The sequence below is a fragment of the Halictus rubicundus genome, chromosome 17 (genome assembly GCF_050948215.1).
Source record: "Halictus rubicundus isolate RS-2024b chromosome 17, iyHalRubi1_principal, whole genome shotgun sequence".
Lineage (NCBI taxonomy): Eukaryota > Metazoa > Arthropoda > Insecta > Hymenoptera > Halictidae > Halictus > Halictus rubicundus.
The window spans coordinates 627,703-640,109 of record NC_135165.1 but is presented as its reverse complement, the minus strand read 5'-3'; the positions used below and the strand labels follow the sequence as shown (position 1 = coordinate 640,109).

The window sequence follows — 12,407 nt, the reverse complement described above, 5'->3', positions numbered from 1 at the left end:
TGAACACAGAAGTGCATCAAGAGTTCCACGGAATTTTATCCGTTGGAAAAGCCGAGAAAAATCTCGGGAAGGGTATCCGGGACTCGAACCCAGGATAGTCTAAACCTAGCCGTGACGCTTAGCGCGCACGGCTATTGAGTGCCCTATCTCTTGACGCCTGTACGCGACTCAAGTGGCCAGAGTTAGTGCTGGTTATTAGAAAATTTTTGAAACAAACCGAATCAGTCGTTCATAGCCTATCCCTCGGTTTGTTTACCTAACTTTTCGAGCCTGACTGAAGACTCTACTGTTTCAACGAACCTCTGAAACATAAGAAAGATTATCTAACAATGAGCAACAGACTCTGTCGACCACTTACAATGAGACAAAACGAAACAAAACAACTTTTACATCAGCAAAGCGAGCGATAGATCCTGAAATCGGCAGAACTGCTTCATCGCGAGGAACACAGTAGTGAAGTTGCCACGTTCCCAACCGTAATTTCGTCCGGAAACGTTAAAACGATTGTCAGTTCCGTGTTTTTTCGGGAAATCATAAGGGTCCGAATGCATACATGAAGGGGTGGCGTAATTAATGCAGAGTCACGCAGGTAAATCGACTGTTCCAGACACGAAATTGCAACGAGGTGCAGATCGAACGCACGCGAGCAGCACGGAGCAGCTCGAGCAGGGTTGCAAAGCCGGTCGAAATTGCGGAGTTATCGGTCTCAGAATTGCGGATCGGGAAAAGAAAACCGTGAGAATCGCGTGCCGCCGTCGCGTTGCATTCTACACTGCCGCTCAAAAGTATGTGGACAGTTGTAACTTTGGAATTTATTCCATAAATTGGCAGTATGTCAAGAATCATCACAGATTCGTTCAGAAAACATGCGCAAAGCGGTTTTTACTATCTTCTTTGCGATCCTGACCAATTGCGATTTTCTCCAATTTTTTTTTACTTGTCTCCGATTAAAGTAATCGATCTAGAGTTTATCTTGGTCCATCTGTAAGGAATTCGAGCGACCGCGGCCCATGCGGGCCACAACCATAGACCGGCCAAGGGCGCAGTTTATGATTACGGTGCGGACGTGACTTCAGGCTATTTTTGAGATTTAGCGGAACTTTATGTTTTATGATGATTTATTAGAGACTTCATATTTTAGCTAAAGGTCTCAATAGCCGTTGACGTACCGTAAGACATCTGCGGACCAAATGCGTACCATTAAGGGCCCTAGGTAGGCGACGAGGATTCGGGGCGAGGGTATATACTCTAATAAACTGGTTGGTTTCCCTCACCCTGTCGCCTCCTGGAGGGCATACATTAGTATTAAGACACCCGTGATTGGTTTTCGGAATGTAATCGCCTAAACTGCAAAAACCTTTAAAAGTGTAGAGCGGAGAAGGAATCAAGGTTGTCGTAACGCGCACGAGGGTAACCTCTAGTCCCTGTCTTCTTTCTGTGTGAAATAAACGTATTTATGAAATCGTATTCCAACATCTTCGTCATCCTTACACATCCAGAAAAAGCTGTTCCCTGTTAAAGGGTGCTTGATCGATTGTACGAAATATGAACCGTGTAAAAATTTTCTTCCTTCTCTAACGACTTCGATAACTTAAAAATAATACAGATACTTTTAGTGTATACTTTAGTATAGAGTATACGGATACTTTTGAGCAGCAGTGTACACGTCTACCGTTCCTCGAGGCAGCATTGTTGCAAGGAGAGGGGGTTGGAAATCGCTCCGAAGGTATCGTGTGTGCCTACGTGTGGAAACAACGTCCCGATTGGCAGTGTGCATCGCATTGCGAGCTCGCGCGCCGCATTGCACGGCTGCAGTCGAGCCATTATGCAGGTACTGCCTGTCACTCGCGGTAACCGCAGACCGACGTCGACTATCGTCGAGTTCCCTATGCATCCGGCTCTCGACGGTTTCGTCGCCCGATACCCGGCGGTAGACCGCTGAATATATTACATCTCGTTTAAACTTGATTTCTAATGCACCCCCAAGTGTCAGCCCGGCTACACTGATTCATGGAATCATTAAGTCTAGATGCGCCGAATTTAAACGCCGGATTCATCGCAAAATTACCGTTCTAATCGAATAGTAAAGGAAACGTAACGCAAAAAACGTCAGAAACATGATTTCTGTGGAAATAAATATTTGAATGATCAAATTTGAACGAAGACAAATATTCCAAACGTAAAAAGAAACTTTTTCGCGTGTTTTTACCTCGAATTTGCGGTCCACGTTCGGTCCCTTCCAAAAATCTAAAGCATCCATACATTTTTTTAGCTGCAACAGAAAATAAGGAGAGCATGGAGTAAATTGTGACGAATGAAAGGAAAAGGTAAGATGTTTAATTTTCGTATTTTACGGAGAATGAGTCCAATGGATGCTGGATCCCGTTTCCGGTTGGATGGATCGTCTAAATCGGTTCAAGGGAGGGACATTTGGACAGGCTGAAATAGAAACCAGAGACGACAGAGTGTTGTAAGTAAAATACATTAATTATATACAAATACAAATGGTTTTACATAGGGCTGTGTACAATTAGATTTATTTGAAGTTCTGCACATTAATCAACACGCGGCGAGACCCACGAGACCGTTAAGAAAAGTAGGAAGACGTCTTTCTACTTTTCGCGATGACAATCGGTCTCGTACACGATTCGGTCACTCCAGTTCTTGACACGCTCGCGGGCGATTATGCGCACAAATTTAGACTACGAAATTTTCCAAAATCTTTGCCAATCTGAACAGAAGTTAATTTCCATTCTTCATAATTTTAAGCTGTAACATTTTGCTGTGAATTCTTTTTAGTGTTGCATCCGCGAGTCACTCAGTTTTGCCATAATCGCACGTGTCGAAACCTGGAGGTTCGACGCGAACCTTGGAAACTTGACGCTTTGTCGACAAGTAGCGGTAGCGGTTGAACATCCTACAGACGTTCCGATTATTCGGCCGTAAACAATTCACTGACACCGGGTCTGTTTCGGTTGTCGTGCCAACCGATTAAGTGTCAGATTAAGTGTTATACTGAAGGTGTATAAACGCTAGAAAACTACTAGGTTATCGGTCGGTAGATGTTGTGGGCAAAAAGTTACTCTTCTAACTTCTCGAGTAACTTGTCCTTCGAATTACGCGCGCACCACGAGACGATGGTGACGATGAAGACGATGTTCCCGAACCACACTTCAATCATGGGAGGTCGAGAGAGCAATTTAATTTTAATATAGTTTTATGTTGTCGGCTATCTTTTCGGCATCTAACAGTACTTGGCGTTTCCCTCGAGAGACCACGAACGCACCAAGACGCAGGATGATAATGGTGAGATATCATGAGGAACGAGGTGAACGAGAAGATGACCGACTCACCTGATGGCACCTTCTTGGTGCGTGAGGCATCTTCGAAGGGCGGAGGAATACACCTTGACATTGCGTAGAGGTGGAACAAACAAACTGATTAAGATATGCCTACGCAATGGCAAGTTCGGCTTCTCGGAGCCTTTCAATTTCCACTCCGTGATCGAGCTGGTGGAGCACTACCGAAACTGCTCCTTATCGCAGTATAATTCCACCTTGGACATTAAACTGCTCCACCCAATTTCCCGGTTTCAACAGATCACAAGAACGCGAGCACCACGGACATGACCAACGTCGTCCAGAAGTTCATCGAACTGGACAAAGACGTTTCACGTGCGTTATGCGAATATAGAAAGTACTCCGAACAGTACAATAGTACCTCGTACGAGGTACAATTGACGCGGCAGGCTCTGGAAGCTTCTACGAAGGCCATCAAGGTGTTCGAGGATCAGATGAAGCTTCAGGAGAAGTTCCAGAAGAAAGCCGATAACGAAACAAAAACTGAAATGCTTCGAAGATAGCAAGGTACAGTTGTATGGTAGTTGAAAGGAGCAAATCGCGTACAACAGAACCTTGGAAAGAGAGATGCAAAAGTTGAAACCGGAAATCCTCCAGCTCGTGCGACAAAGAGAGAAACACCATATAAAACCGAGAAGAAAGCCGAGAAAAAGAGAAAGAGAAAGAAAGAGAAAGAAAGAAAAAGAAATGATTATTTACCGAAGCTACGGTGTTTTACGAGCGTTCTATTTTCGTCTTACGGATGGCTGAAGAAGAACGGCATGAACCAAAACAAGATCAACCAGCTCGTGTCGCACCATTCGGTCTCGGATTCGGTATTAGGCGATGCTGCCTACGGGGATCTTCAAGAAGTCGACCTTGACGTTCATTCCGATGAGAAAACGTGGCTTTCTCTCGAATGTTCCCGTTCAGATGCCGACCGTACACTCGCCGACCGACCGGATGGCACCTTCCTCGTCCGAACATCAAGGACGGGACAATACGCATTATCCATCATGTATGTACTTACACGTTGACCTTGATGTTCGTTCCGACGAAAGAGAAAGAAAGAAAAAGTAATGATTCTTTACCGAAGCAAGATACTTCGGAAATGGCGTCGCGAACCGAGCAAACCGGCCGAATAGAAGAGATATAAAGAGAGATACGGAGAAAACGAAAGCCAGAAAGAGAGCAGAAATGCTAATGTTAACATATAATAATTTCGTTTGGAATTATTGTATAAAAGTATTGTATAGCACAATTATTGAAAAGCCGATTAATAGGCTTCCAGATCTTTATCTACCGCGATGATACGGAAGAATGTGTGAGACGAATCTCGGAAAAACGTGGTTTTTATCCAGTTTGGAAAATCGTCCATTTCCGGGCGCGGTTCTCAACGTTCAGAATAGCAGAGGCATGTATCTAGACCTACAGACAGAGTTTAACGGATGGAGACGTTTGGGGGGAGTGGGGATGGAAACGAATCATAAGTCCGAATCCGCTCAAAAGCTAACTCGAGACTGGTGATCAGGGTGGTTCCAACGTCGATGAAATCTTCGAGGAACTGCATCGAAAAGGACGAGCCGTCGAAAGAGCGAGCCGTACTTTTCACGATTTTCTACATTCACCGGAGCATTTTGTACGCGCAGGCAGTCCCGTCGTTCGCGTTACGATCGCGGTCTGCGAGACAAGATCTTCAAACAGTGATATTAGAGTACAATTAGCAACTTCGCGAGGCGCGCTAGCCGCACGGATGCGCGCGAAACGTTTTTTCTGGCGGTTTACAATGTTTCTCGTAGCGTAAAGCCGGCTATCCGCCGCACAGTGGTCCAGAAGCCCGGTTTTTGTGGCCAAAATTCAATTTTTCAAGGTTGATAGATTAAAAAAATTTTGTTTGCTACAAACTGATAACTCTTCAAAGCTCCTAAATCCAAAATATTATTGAATTTAGGTAATTGTATAATCAGATACGGCGTTCTAAACACAAAATCATAAAATTGAACATTCTATTAAACTTTTTAAAAACCACTTATAGGATATCAGAAAACAAGTTATAATTATGATTTTTTATATGTTAGTAGATGTACTTTAAGTTCTAAATGCCATCATAAACATTTTTTAATCCATAAACAAATATTCCAAAGTTATAACAATTTAAGCTTTACAAAGGGTTTTAAAAAAATGTTTAAAAGTGTTAAACTTTGGACTTAGTTTATACGAAAGTTTAAACATTTGTTAAAAAGAATATGCAAAGTTTAGCTGCTACCTCTTGCTACTTTTAACTATGTATTAATTTTAATAAAGGCGTCCGAGGTATTTTGACGTTGCGTTCAGGACCTGAACCCGGTTTATCTGACGATAAAGACGATAATGAGGATACCGATGACGCATTACCTATATTTAGACATCTGAATAACTTTGACTTAGATATGGAAGAAATATAGGTGATTATTACAGTCTTTTTTAAATCATAAAAAATTCTATTACTATTGTTATTTCTTTTTTTCTATAGGTTATACTAATTTAAAACATGGCATTAAGTATCTCAATGATATTGTTCTATGAAAATGATGAAAAACATCGATTTACAAAATTTTTTAATCGGGTAACGAAATACTGCCCTCTAGATCGCCACAATAACCCTGCCGTAAAAAATTTTTAATTTTTAATGTCAGATTCGTTATCAGCGACTCCAAAAACTCCTAATTACCAACTTTCAGAAAAATTATGACAACATTTTGAATTTTGGACACAAAAACCGGGCTTCTGGACCACTGTGCGCCGGTTGCGACGATACCAGCAAAGGCCGGTTGGCCTTTTCTCTTCTGTTTCTCTGACCCCACCGGTCTCGAGATTACTCTTTCCTCTCGATGGGAACATCGACTATAGCGAACGTCGCAATGGGTGCGCGCGGTGGGCGATTTTTTATATGTTAGATTTCAAAGCGCTGTGACAGAGGGGTGTACGCGAGTCGCATGTGGAGTTCGGCACGCGGGGAGATTAATTCTCGAGAAGCAAATGTATTTGTCTGTGATTTCGGATTGCCTACGAGGAGGATGATATCCTGTCTATTGTTTTCCAATCGCTTCTTTAAAGTGAAAGGTAGATTGACAAAGAGAGAGGTAGAAGAGATGGAAGGCGCAATTTCGAATCGATCGGTAGTTCTCTTTTATATTTCAGAATCTTGGTTGCGCGTTGAGGCGGGATTTCAAGTATTTTCAACGGTAAAGAAAGCAATAGTGATCGTGGGCGATGGGATGGTCGGGAAATTTTGCGTATTACATAGCGGTCGTAATCGCAAAATTACGCCGAGCACGAGTCGCTCGCGATCGAGAGCGTCGATGGGTTCGCTGATCAAACAGGAAGTTGTTTCGACAGTGGTCGTAGAAACGGACGATCCGACGACGACACCACAATTTTCGTGCGTTACCAAGTTCCAGCGAATTTTCGGGGTTTGCGCGGAAACCCCGTTTCGCGAATTCCGCGCGCAACACGCAAGAGACGAGTCAAAGACACTTATCGTTAGGTAACGATAAAGGAGGCATGTTGATCACATGAAATAATATTCCATATTCTTTACTAACTTTGCAACTATTTACTTCCAAAGATTAGTCCATAAGACATTGGTTAAAATCACATTCGAAGTCAACTAGCAAAGTTTCAACGTATTAGATTTGAAACAACCCCTGTGAGGGTAATTTGAAAAGACAACTTCTCATTCCAGAAAATAGTATCAGAAGATTAAGATTCCACGATTCCAACAAACCCTGAAACCGTCCTGTTTGCAATTAAGACTGTATTCTTCACAGAGATATGAATTTTTCCGAGCTTTATGCAATTCAATCAAACGCATTACATAAATATGAAATTGACTGCTTCCTGTATAACCAAGAATGGAGGAATTATGTTCCCTACGTTTCGCCAGCATTCTACGATCACAAACTGTAGGAATAGTTTGAAAGAACTCCTAGGTGTGACGTATCGGGTGGAGTGGTCTGTCACCGATTTCGCTAAAGTCCTTTAATCTTCCTCTTAATAACTCATAAGTCATAATACTTAACGCATTCGCTCGCGAGTTCTTCTTTGTCTTCCTCTGGTATGTCGAGGGTTTCAAAAACTGCCAAGCAATCATAAACAGGTCGAAATCTCGTTTAAATCTCCTCCAGTTCTCAAATTTTCTTCTAGCCGGAGTGGCTCGGGCTTATTGATTCCATCCATGGCGTTTTCTATTGTGTTTTCACCAGTTTCTTTCGTGACGGTCTCCACGTATTCTTCGCTTTCACTTTTGAGGTTACATACAGTTGCCGTCACCAGAGTCCGAACCCTAGTAATTGACAGAATTAATCCTAATTTAACCCTAAAAGTAATTGACGGAATTCCCACCCCCTTCCCACTGTACAGCAGGTCCCGCGAGTTTTGCCACTGATTTCATACTCACTTTTTCTGCCTATTAATCCGTATTCGTATTACCGCGTATATTGATCATGGTAGTAGAGTTTGAGGAGGTTGAGGAGCTCGCATTGCTACCAACGTTTTCCGGGCTGAGCGAAACGGGTTTAGACTTTGGTGACGGCAATTGTATGTAACCTCGAAAGTGATATGAGTATCCAATCTAGTAGTAATTTTGTATAATGGTGTCTTTCCAGAATGTCTAAACGCAGCTCAAAACAACAAACTGCCACCCCAGAAATTTCTAGTCGTCGCCAATTTTCAATACGTAAATCGTGTTAGTATAAGTCATAGTAGTAGGCGCCAGAGGGCCGACAATCGTATGAACACAGTCAATAGGCCTTCTACGATCACGAATACGCGGTGCTAATAAAGGGGTGATAATTATTCGTTATCTAATCAATCCTATGCATATAACATATGCCGCAGTCGGTAGTGTGTGAAGAAAAATATATTAAAATAAATAAGAAGTGCACAAGAAAACCTAAAGAAGAAAAGGCACATCAGGTTATGAAGTCAGCCCATGTGCTACAGAAAAACGAAAAGTACGTAAGAAAAGACCGGAAAAGAATAAATAACCACGAGAGAGAAGACACAGTTAATGAGAAATATTGCTATGAAAATCGAGGAAAATCACTCGCCTCCAGAAGATTTACACCTGCCGTCACCAAAGTCTAAACCCGTTTCGCTTAGCCCGGAAAACGTTGGTAGCAATGCGAGCTCCTCAAACTCTACTACCATGATCAATATACTCGGTAAAACGAATACGGATTAATAGGCAGAAAAAGTGAGTATGAAATCAGTGGCAAAACTCGCGGGACCTGCTGTATAGTGGGAAGGGGGTGGGAATTCCGTCAATTACTTTTAGGGTTAAATTAGGATTAATTCTGTCAATTACTAGGGTTCGGACTCTGGTGACGGCAACTGTATGTAACCTCAAAAGTGAAAGCGAAGAATACGTGGAGACCGTCACGAAAGAAACGGGTGAAAACACAACAGAAAACGCCATGGATGGAATCAACAAGCCCGAGCCACTCCGGCTAGAAGAAAATTTGAGAACTGGAGGAGATTTAAACGAGATTTCGACCTGTTTATGATTGCTTGGCAGTTTTTGAAACCCTCGACATACCAGAGGAAGACAAAGAAGACCCTGATAAAATCATCACAGCTTTCCAGAAATACGTTGAGCCTCAAAGAAATGAAACATACGAAAGATTTCTGTTTAACAGCAGAAATCGCCAAGAAAGTTTGAACAAGATTGGATACAGATAAATACATAGATCTATTGAGGACAACTTAATACTCTTTGTTGACGAAAACTATAATGAAAACGTCATCTTCCAACAAGATAAAGCTGCTGTACCTAGTGCGAGGTAAACAAAAAATCTGTCGTTCGCTTTCTACTTTTCACGATCACAAACAAAGTCTATCTTTTGACTCAAACCTGAACTTTCTCGCATGTTTAGCTGACCTGAACTTTCAGCACTGAAAGCACTAACCGCTAAGGGAGAAATTGTGGCAGATATGTTCAGAGGGTAAGACGTAGTCGCTACAAGTAGCGATAAAAATTATTTTACAATACTTGATCGAAAAGATGGATTTTGGCAAATAAAGTTAACAGAGAAAAGTAACAAACTATGTGCATTCTCAACACCAATGGGATGCTACAGATTCAAAAGACTTCCACTTGGATTAAATTGCGTACCAGAACTCTTTCAAAGGAAAAACGAAGAGATGTTCGGTCACATTCCTGGTACTGTAATATACTTTGACGATATTCTAATTGCAGGCACAACCCTGGAAGAGCAGGACAAATGCTTAAAAAGGGTAATTGATAACCCACAACAAAAAATCTAAAAAAATTGAAAACACTGCCTGTTATGGTACTTTATCAGGGAACTGAACAGTAGAATAGCATGATTCCATATTTTTGAGAAATTCAATTTTTCCGATTTTTTGGGGGTTCTTCATTTTTTACGAACACAGTTTGCAACAAGAAAGTCTGAAAAAATTCTCAAAAATCTGTCTTGGGATCCAAAATATGCAACATTTTTTTCATAATTTTAGGAAGCATCGGAGTGCGGAAAATGCGCGGAAAAGCGCGAAATCTAATTTACCCTGTAACTACCCTCACGGGCAAGATAGGGGGTTGAAATTTTGCACAGAGGGGTTTTTCTTGGTCAGCTTTCGAATGGTTCGTTAATCATTGAAAAACCTCTAAGGTCAGTTTTGACCATCTTAATCGTTCAGGGTGTAAAGAGCGTGTGTAGTTAAAAGAAAGTAGGTATTAAGAAAATATAATTCCCATTTTACAAATAATTCGATACAATTTATCTCATATTAGAATGACACGTGGAAAAATTCTAACCACAGAAGAAAAAATAAAAATACAAGCACATCGTGATTCAGGGCTATCTCTCCGGAAAGAAGGTGGCAAAAAGTCGTGTCCGGATAAAAGGGTTCGGCGTCGATCTATATACACAGCAGGTCTACCAATTCCTGCGGGACGATATTTGGCGAAGATTGTCGCTGGTTGGCCGGGTGAAAACATACACACAAATACTTATCGACGGGGCTAAGGCAACTGATAGCCGGTTGAGAGAGTAGCCGACATTGGTACGAAGGGTACACGGAGAACAGAAAGAAACGAGGAGTGTACACGTGTTGAGAGACACGGAACGTGACTGCGAGAAACCGTAATCCGGTCTCGTGCTGTATTACCAACCAAGCAGAGGAGCGAACTCGCTGTGACTTGCTGCCGGTAAAGCAAGCCTCCGACGAATGATCTGGCGAGAAAGAGAATCGCTCGCGGACAGAGGAGATGCGTCAGTCGCGAACTTGCCGTGCTCGAGATAAGGGTGAGTCACGTTTTTTAGAAAGAGCATTCCGCTGCGTCGCGTGTCGACAACACGGTAACACGAGACCGTTTCACGATTACACCAAAACTCGTTTCGAATGAACGAGAAGTCACGAGCAGCGGGGAACGCGACCGGTCGACAGGAAGGTCGGGTTGTTCGCAGCCGGAACCAAACACGTGGAAGTTGACGACCACGATTACGAAGAGGACCGATCTGCGAGAGTCGGGTCAACTCGGCCGGAATCGAAACGAATGGAGGCGAGCGTTCGAGCACGCATATCCCTCGATCCGGGAGCCGATCGCACGATCGCTGGCCCGCGCTACCACAGAAGGCGTTTTTGGTAAAATCATTGGATCGAATCGTTATCGCAGGGAACCGCTTCGGGACAAGCTCGCCGCGAGCGTCACTCGAGGGTGTACACGCTCGCGCGGGAGTACGTTGAAAATCGTTCGGTGTCGTTGCCTAACGAAACCGGTTTCGTTTAGCTCGGCGAATCTCTGCGTTTATACAAAGGTCGTGTGGAGAACGCGAGAGGCACAGGTAAAGAGAGCGAAAGAGAGGGTCACGATGGGAGGGAAGGAGAGCGGGATTTACGGAAAAGGGCTATCTCTCCGACAAATCGCGAATAAAATCAATAGATCAGCGAATGTGATTGATACACATGACTATGATTAGGCAAAGATTATGGTAAAAACCACGAAGGTGGGAATAATAAACTCACGAGGCGTGATCGTTCAAGTATTTTTAGAGAAATTAAGACTGAAAAGAAAAGTGCTAATCAAGTAACAAAAGTTTTGGAGTTGCCAGTAACTGTACGACGTGTACAGCAAATATTAGAAGAAGATAAGGGACTCGACTAGACAAAAAGAACAGTAAAACCACGTCTTATCACATCATAAGATAACACGTCGATCGAGTTTTCCGAATGGATGCGAAACTGATAGAGAGAGAATGAGAGTGCGCGAGAGAGGAAGAATGAAAGAGTGCCTTATATAAAAAGGGACGAATGCGAGAGATGTGTGTCAGTCGGTAGAGAGAGAGAGAGTTAGTAGAATGAGAGTCGCGAGCGAATGCGTTAAGTATTATGACTTATGAGTTATTAAGAGGAAGATTAAAGGACTTTAGCGAAATCGGTGTCAGACCACTCCATCCGATACGTCACACCTAGGAGTTCTTTTTAACTTTTCCTACAGTTCGTGATCGTAGAATGCTGGCGAAACGTAGGGAACATAATTCCTCCATCCTTGGTTATACAGGAAGCAGTCAATTTCATATTTATGTAATGCGTTTGATTGAATTGCATAAAGCTCGGAAAAATTCATATCTCTGTGAAGAATACAGTCTTAATTGCAAACAGGACGGTTCCAGGGTTTGTTGGAATCGTGGAATCTAATCTTCTGATACTATTTTCTGAAATGAGAAGTTGTCTTTTAAAATTACCCTCACAGGGGTTGTTTCAAATCTAATACATTGAAACTTTGCTAGTTGACTTCGAATGTGATTTTAACCAATGTCTTATGGACTAATCTTTGGAAGTAAATGGTTGAAAAGTTAGTAAAGAATATGAAATATTATTTCATGTGATCAACATGCCTCCTGTATCGTTACCTAACGATAAGTGTCTTTGACTCGTCTGTGTTCATACGATTCATACGAATCGTATATATATATATATATATATGTGTATATATGCGTACGTGTGTTTGCGCGGTGTTGGTCGCGCGTCGTTGCAACGACAAGGGCGAACGTCGAGGCTCGATGG

At 42.5% G+C, this 12,407-nt stretch overlaps 1 long non-coding RNA gene across 2 annotated transcripts; it reads left to right on the top strand.

Moving 5' to 3' along the window:
• The first annotated feature begins 8,073 nt into the window (after positions 1-8,073).
• LOC143362448 (uncharacterized) lies at positions 8,074-12,373 on the top strand. Of its 2 annotated transcripts, XR_013083634.1 has the most exons (5): positions 8,074-8,574; positions 8,689-9,160; positions 9,254-9,614; positions 9,855-10,067; positions 10,161-12,373. It is a non-coding gene; the product is annotated as an uncharacterized LOC143362448 (long non-coding RNA). The 2 variants fall into 2 exon arrangements; XR_013083633.1 differs by having other exon boundaries at positions 9,855-12,373.
• Positions 12,374-12,407: the final 34 nt, after the last annotated feature.